Here is a 7,776-nt window from a genome sequence, read left to right on the forward strand (position 1 = left end):
TTGACTCGGATCATGTTTCACTTAGATGACTAGAGGGATGTCTATCTGAGTGGGAGTTCATTGAATAATTTGATTAGATGAACTTAATTATCATGAACTTAGTCTAAAATCTTTACACTATGTCTTGTAGATCAAATGTCCCACGCTAATGTTGCCCTCAACTTCAACGCGTTCCTAGAGAAAACCAAGCTGAAAGATGATGGAAGCAACTATACGGACTAGGTCCGGAACCTGAGGATCATCCTCATAGCTGCCAAGAAAGATTATGTCCTAGAAGCACCGCTAGGTGACGCACCCATCCCAGAGAACCAAGACGTTATGAACACGTGGCAGTCACGTGCTGATGATTACTCCCTCATTCAGTGTGGCATGCTTTACAGCTTAGAACCGGGGCTCCAAAAGCGTTTTGAGCAACACGAAGCATATGAGATGTTCGAAGAGCTGAAAATGGTTTTCCAAGCTCATGCCCGGGTCGAGAGATATGAAGTCTCCGACAAGTTCTTCAGTTGTAAGATGGAGGAAAATAGTTTTGTCAGTGAGCACATACTCAAAATGTCTGGGTTGCATAACTGCTTGACTCAGCTGGGAGTTAATCTCCCGGATGACGCGGTCATTGACAGAATCCTTCAGTCGCTTCCACCGAGCTACAAGAGCTTTGTGATGAACTTCAATATGCAGGGGATGGAAAAGACCATTCCTGAGGTATATTCAATGCTGAAATCAGCGGAGGTGGAGATCAAAAAGGAACATCAAGTGTTGATGGTGAATAAAACCACTAATTTTAAGAAAGGCAAGGGTAAGAAGAACTTCAAGAAGGACGGCAAGGGGGTTGCCGCGCCCGGTAAGCAAGCTGCCGGGAAGAAGTCAAAGAATGGAACCAAGCCTGAGACTGAGTGTTTTTATTGCAAGGGAAGTGGTCACTGGAAGCGGAACTGCCTGAAATACTTAGCGGACAAGAAGGCCGGCAACACTAAAGGTATATGTGATATACATGTAATTGGTGTGTACCTTACCAGTACTCGTAGTAGCTCCTGCGTATTTGATACCGGTGCGGTTGCTCACATTTGTAACTCAAAGCAGGAGCTGCGGAATAAGCGGAGACTGGCGAAGGACGAGGTGACGATGCGCGTCGGGAATGGTTCCAAGGTCGATGTGATCGCCGTCGGCACGCTACCTCTACATTTACCTATGAGATTAGTTGTAAACCTCAATAATTATTATTTAGTACCAGCTTTGAGCATGAACATTGTATCAGGATCTCATTTAATTCGAGATGGCTACTCATTTAAATCCGAGAATAATGGTTGTTCTATTTATATGAGAGATATGTTTTATGGTCATGCTCCGCTGGTGAATGGTTTATTCTTAATGAATCTCGAGCGTAATGTTACACATATTCATAGTGTGAATACCAAAAGATGTAAGGTTGATAATGATAGTCCCACATGCTTGTGGCACTGCGGCCTTGGTCACATAGGTGTCAAACGCATGAAGAAGCTCCATGTAGATGGACTTTTGGAGTCTCTTGATTACGAATCATTTGACACGTGCGAACCATGCCTCATGGGTAAAATGACCAAGACTCCGTTCTTAGGAATAATGGAGCGAGCAACCAACTTATTGGAAATCATACATACTGGTGTGTGCGGTCCAATGAGTGTTGAGGCTCGCGGTGGCTATCATTATGTTCTCACCCTCTCTGATGACTTGAGTAGATATGGTTATGTCTACTTAATGAAACACAAGTCTGAGACCTTTGAAAAGTTCAAGGAATTTCAAAGTGAGGTTGAGAATCAAAGTGACAGAAAAATCAAGTTCTTACGATCAGATCATGGGGGAGAATACTTGAGTCACGAATTTGGCACACACTTAAGGAAATGTGGAATAGTTTCACAACTCACGCCGCCTGGAACACCTCACCATAATGGTGTGTCCGAACGTCGTAATCGCACTCTATTGGATATGGTGCGATCTATGATGTCTCTTACCGATTTACCGCTGTCATTTTGGGGCTATGCTTTAGAGACTGCCGCATTCACTTTAAATAGGGCTCCATTGAGACGACACCGTATGAATTATGGTTTGGGAAGAAACCTAAGCTGTCGTTTCTAAAAGTTTGGGGATGTGATGCTTATGTCAAGAAACTTCAACCTGAAAAGCTCGAACCCAAATCGGAAAAATGCGTCTTCATAGGATACCCTTAAGAAACTATTGGGTATACCTTCTACCTCAGATCCGAAGGCAAGATCTTTGTTGCCAAGAATGGATCCTTTCTAGAGAAAGAGTTTCTCTCGAAAGAAGTAAGTGGGAGGAAAGTAGAACTTGATGAAGTATTACCTCTTGAACCGGAAAGTGGCGCACCTCAAGAAAATGTTCCTGAGGTGCCTGCACCGACTAGAGAGGAAGTTAATGATGATGATCATGAAACTTCAGATCAAGTTGCTACTGAACTTCGTAGGTCCACAAGGACACGTTCCGCACCAGAGTGGTACAGCAACCCTGTCTTGGAAATCATGTTGTTAGACAACGGTGAACCTTTGAACTATGAAGAAGCGATGGCGGGCCCGGATTCCGACAAATGGCTGGAAGCCATGAAATCCGAGATAGGATCCATGTATGAAAACGAAGTATGGACTTTGACTGACTTGCCCGATGATCGGTGAGCCATAGAAAATAAATGGATCTTTAAGAAGAAGACAGACGCGGATGGTAATGTAACCATCTATAAAGCTCGGCTTGTCGCTAAGGGTTATCAACAAGTTCAAGGGGTTGACTACGATGAGACTTTCTCACCCATAGCGAAGCTGAAGTCTGTCTGAATCATGTTAGCAATTGCCGCATTCTATGATTATGAGATATGGCAAATGTACGTCAAAACGTCATTCCTTAATGGTTTCCTTAAGGAAGAATTGTATATGATGTAGCCGGAAGGTTTTGTCGATCCTAAGAATGCTGACAAGGTGTGCAAGCTCCAACGCTCGATCTATGGGCTTGTGCAAGCATCTCGGAGTTGGAACATTTGTTTTGATGAGATGATCAAAGCATTTGGGTTTACGCAGACTTATGGAGAAGCATGCATTTACAAGAAAGTGAGTGGGAGCTCTGTAGCATTTCTCATATTGTATGTGGATGACATACTGTTGATGGGAAATGATATAGAATTCTTGGAAAGCATAAAGGCCTACTTGAACAAGTGTTTTTCAATGAAGGATCTTGGAGAAGCTGCTTACATATTAGGCATCAAGATCTATAGAGATAGATCGAGACGCCTCGTTGGTCTTTCACAAAGTATGTACCTTGACAAGATATTGAAGAAGTCAATATGGATCAATCAAAGAAGGGGTTCTTGCCTGTATTGCAAGGTACGAGATTGAGCACGGCTAAATGCCCGACCACAGCAGAAGATAGAGAAAAGATGAGTGTCATCCCCTACGCCTCGGCCATAGGGTCTATCATGTATGCTATGCTGTGTACCAGGCCTGATGTAAACCTTGCCGTAAGTTTGGTAGGAAGGTACCAAAGTAATCCCGGCATGGAACACTGGACAGCGGTCAAGAATATCCTGAAGTACCTGAAGAGGACTAAGGATATGTTTCTCGTTTATGAAGGTGACGAAGAGCTCGTCGTAAAGGGTTACGTCGATGCTAGCTTCGACATAGATCTGGATGACTCTAAGTCACAAACCGGATACGTGTATATTTTGAATGGTGGGGCAGTAAGCTGGTGCAGTTGCAAGCAAAGCGTTATGGCGGGATCTACATGTGAAGCGGAGTACATGGCAGCCTCGGAGGCAGCACAAGAAGCAATCTGGGTGAAGGAGTTCATTACCGACCTAGGAGTCATACCCAATGCGTCGGGCCCGATGACTCTCTTCTGTGACAACACTAGAGCTATTGCCCTTGCCAAGGAGCCCAGGTTTCACAGGAAGACCAGGCATATCAAGCGTCGCTTCAACTCCATTCATGAAAGTGTTCAAAATGGAGACATAGATATTTGTAAAGTACATATGGACATGAATGTGGCACATCCGTTGACTAAACCTCTCCCTAGAGCAAAACATGATCAACACTAGAACTGTATGGGTGTTCGATTCATCACAATGTAACTAGATTATTGACTCTAGTGCAAGTGGGAGACTGTTGGAAATATGCCCTAGAGGCAATAATAAAATGATTATTATTATATTTCCTTGTTCATGATAATTGTCTATTGTTCATGCTATAATTGTGTTATCCGGAAATCATAATACATGTGTGAATACATAGAACACAACACGTCCCTAGTGAGCCTCTAGTTGACTAGCTCGTTGATCAAAAGATAGTCATGGTTTCCTGACTATGGACATTGGATGTCATTGATAATGGTATCACATCATTAGGAGAATGATGTGATGGACAAGACCCAATCCTAAGCATAGCTTAAAGATCGTGTAGTTCATTTGCTATAGCTTTTCCGAATGTCAAGTATCATTTCCTTAGACCATGAGATTGTGCAACTCCCGAATACTGTAGGAGTGCTTTGGGTGTACCAAACGTCACAACGTAACTGGGTGACTATAAAGGTGCACTACGGGTATCTCCGAAAGTGTCTGTGGGGTTGGCACGAATCAAGACTGGGATTTGTCACTCCGTATGACGGAGAGGTATCTCTGGGCCCACTCGGTAATGCATCATCATAATGAGCTCAATGTGACCAAGTGGTTGATCATGGGATCATGCATTACGGTACGAATAAAGTGACTTGCCGGTAACGAGATTGAACGAGGTATTGGGATACCGACGATCGAGTCTCGGGCAAGTAACATACCGATTGACAAAGGGAATTGTATACGGGATTGATTGAATCCACGACATCGTGGTTCATCCGATGAGATCATCGAGGAGCATGTGGGAGCCAACATGGGTATCCAGATCCCGCTGTTGGTTATTGACCGGAGAGTCGTCTCGGTCATGTCTGCGTGTCTCCCGAACCCGTAGGGTCTACACACATAAGGTTCGGTGATGCTAGGGTTGTTGAGATATTAGTATACGGTAACCTGAAAGTTGTTCGGAGTCCCATATGAGATCCCGGACGTCGCGAGGAGTTCCGGAATGGTCCGGAGGTGAAGATTTATATATAGGAAGTCAAGTTTCGGCCATCGGGAAAGTTTCGGGGGTAATCGGTATTGTACCGGGACCACCGAAAGGGTCCCGGGGGTCCACCGATTGGGGCCACCTATCCCAGAGGGCCCCATGGGCTGAAGTGGGAGGGGAACCAGCCCCTAGTGGGCTAGTGCGCCCCCCTTGGGCCTCCCCCTGCGCCTAGGGTTGGAAACCCTAGGGGTGGGGGCGCCCCACTTGGCTTGGGGGGCACTCCACCCCCTTGGCCCCCCCTTGGAGATTGCATCTCCTAGGGCCGGCGTCCCCCCCCCCCTTAGGGTTCCAATATATAGTGGGGGGAGGGAGGGCAGTCGCACCCTAGACCCTGGCGCCTCCCTCTCCCTCCCATGACACTTCTCCCTCTCCCTGAGCTTGGCGAAGCCCTGCCGAGATCATCGTTGTTTCCACCACCACGCCGTCGTGCTGCTGGATCTCCATCAACCTCTCCTTCCCCCTTGTTGGATCAAGTTGGAGGAGACGTCTTCCCAACCGTACGTGTGTTGAACGCGGAGGTGCCGTCTGTTCGGCGCTAGGTCATCGGTGATTTGGCTCGCGATCTACAAGGGTATGTAGATGCACTCCCCTCTCCCTCGTTGCTAGATGACTCCATAGATTGATCTTGGGGATGCGTAGAAAATTTTAAAATTCTACTATGTTCCCCAACAAGCATTGCAACTAATGAGTTAGTTGCGGGATGATGTATTACGGAACGAGTAAAGAGACTTGCCAGTAATGAGATTGAACTAGGTATTGAGATACCGACGATCGAATCTCGGGCAAGTAACATACCAATGACAAAGGGAACAACGTATGTTGTTATGCGGTTTGACCGATAAAGATCTTCGTATAATATGTGGGAGCCAATATGAACATCCAGGTTCCGCTATTGGTTATTGACCGGAGACGTGTCTCGGTCATGTCTACATAGTTCTCGAACCCGTAGGGTCCACATGCTTAATGTTTCGATGACAGTTATATTATGAGTTTATATGTTTTGATGTACCGAAGGTTGTTTGGAGTCTCGGATGTGATCACGGACATGACGAGGAGTCTCGAAATGGTCGAGACATGAAGATTGATATATTGGAAGCCTATGTTTGTATATCGGAAGTGTTCCAGGTGAAATCGGGATTTTACCGGAGTACCGGGAGGTTACCGGGACCCCCGGGGGACTTAAATGGCCTTAGTGGGCCTTGGTGGAAAGAGAGTAGAGGCGGCCAGGGCATGGGCCGTGCCCCCTCCCCCCAAGTTCGAATAGGACATGGAGAGGGGGCGGCGCCCCCCCTTCCTTCTTCTCCTCCACCTATTTCCCCTCTCTCTCCAAGTCCAACAAGGAAAAGGGGGGAGTCCTACTCCCGGTAGGAGTAGGACTCCTCCTGGCGCGCCCCTCTCTAGGCCGGCCGCACCCCCCCTTGCTCCATTATATACGGGGGCAGGGGGCACCCCAAAGACACAACAATTGATCTCTTGATCTCTTAGCCGTGTGTGGTGCCCCCCTCCACCATAATACACCTCGATAATATCATAGTGGTGCTTAGGCAAAGCCCTGCGTCGGTAGAACATCATCATCGTCACCACACCGTTGTGCTGACGGAACTCTCCCTCAAAGCTCGGCTGGACCGGAGTTCGAGGGGCGTCATCGAGCTGAACATGTGCTGAACTCGGAGGTGTCATACGTTCGGTACTTGATCGGTCGGATCGTGAAGACGTACGACTACATCAACCGCGTTGTGCTAACGCTTCCGCTTTCGGTCTATCAGGGTACGTAGACAACACTCTCCCCTCTCGTTGCTATGCATCACCATGATCCTGTGTGTGCGTAGGAATTTTTTGAAATTACTACGTTACCCAATAGCAATGAGGATAATCCTCAAGTTACGGACCCAGTCCGTGTAATTTCTACCATCATCTTTCAACTTTGCTTTCTCAAGGAACGCATTAAAATTCAACGAAACAATAGCACGGGCCATCTATCTACAATCAACATAGACAAGCAAGATACTATCAGGTACTAAGTTCATGATAATTTTAAGTTCAATTAATCATATTACTTAAGAACTCCCACTTAGATAGACATCCCTCTAATCCTCTAAGTGATCACGTGATCCATATCAACTAAACGATGTCCGATCATCACGTGAGATGGATTAGTTTCAATGGTGAACATCACTATGTTGATCATATCTACTATATGATTCACGCTCTACCTTTCGGTCTCCGTGTTCCGAGGCCATATCTGTTATATGCTAGGCTCGTAAAGTTTAACCTGAGTATTCCGCGTGTGCAACTGTTTTGCACCCGTTGTATTTGAACGTAGAGTCTATCACACCCGATCATCACGTGGTGTCTCAGCACGAAGAACTTTCGCAACAGTACATACTCAAGGAGAACACGTATACTTTGATAATTTAGTGAGGGCTCATCTTATAATGCTACCGTCAATCAAAGCAAGATAAGATGCATAAAAGATAAACATCACATGCAATCAATATAAGTGATATGATATGGCCATCATCATCTTGTGCTTGTGATCTCCATCTCCGAAGCACCGTCATGACCACCATCGTCACCGGCGTGACACCTTGATCTCCATCGTAGCATCGTTGTCGTCTCGCCAATCTTATGCTTCCACGACTAT

Source organism: Triticum urartu, chromosome 7A (genome assembly GCF_056163025.1).
Source record: "Triticum urartu cultivar PI428250 chromosome 7A, HENAU_Tu73, whole genome shotgun sequence".
Lineage (NCBI taxonomy): Eukaryota > Viridiplantae > Streptophyta > Magnoliopsida > Poales > Poaceae > Triticum > Triticum urartu.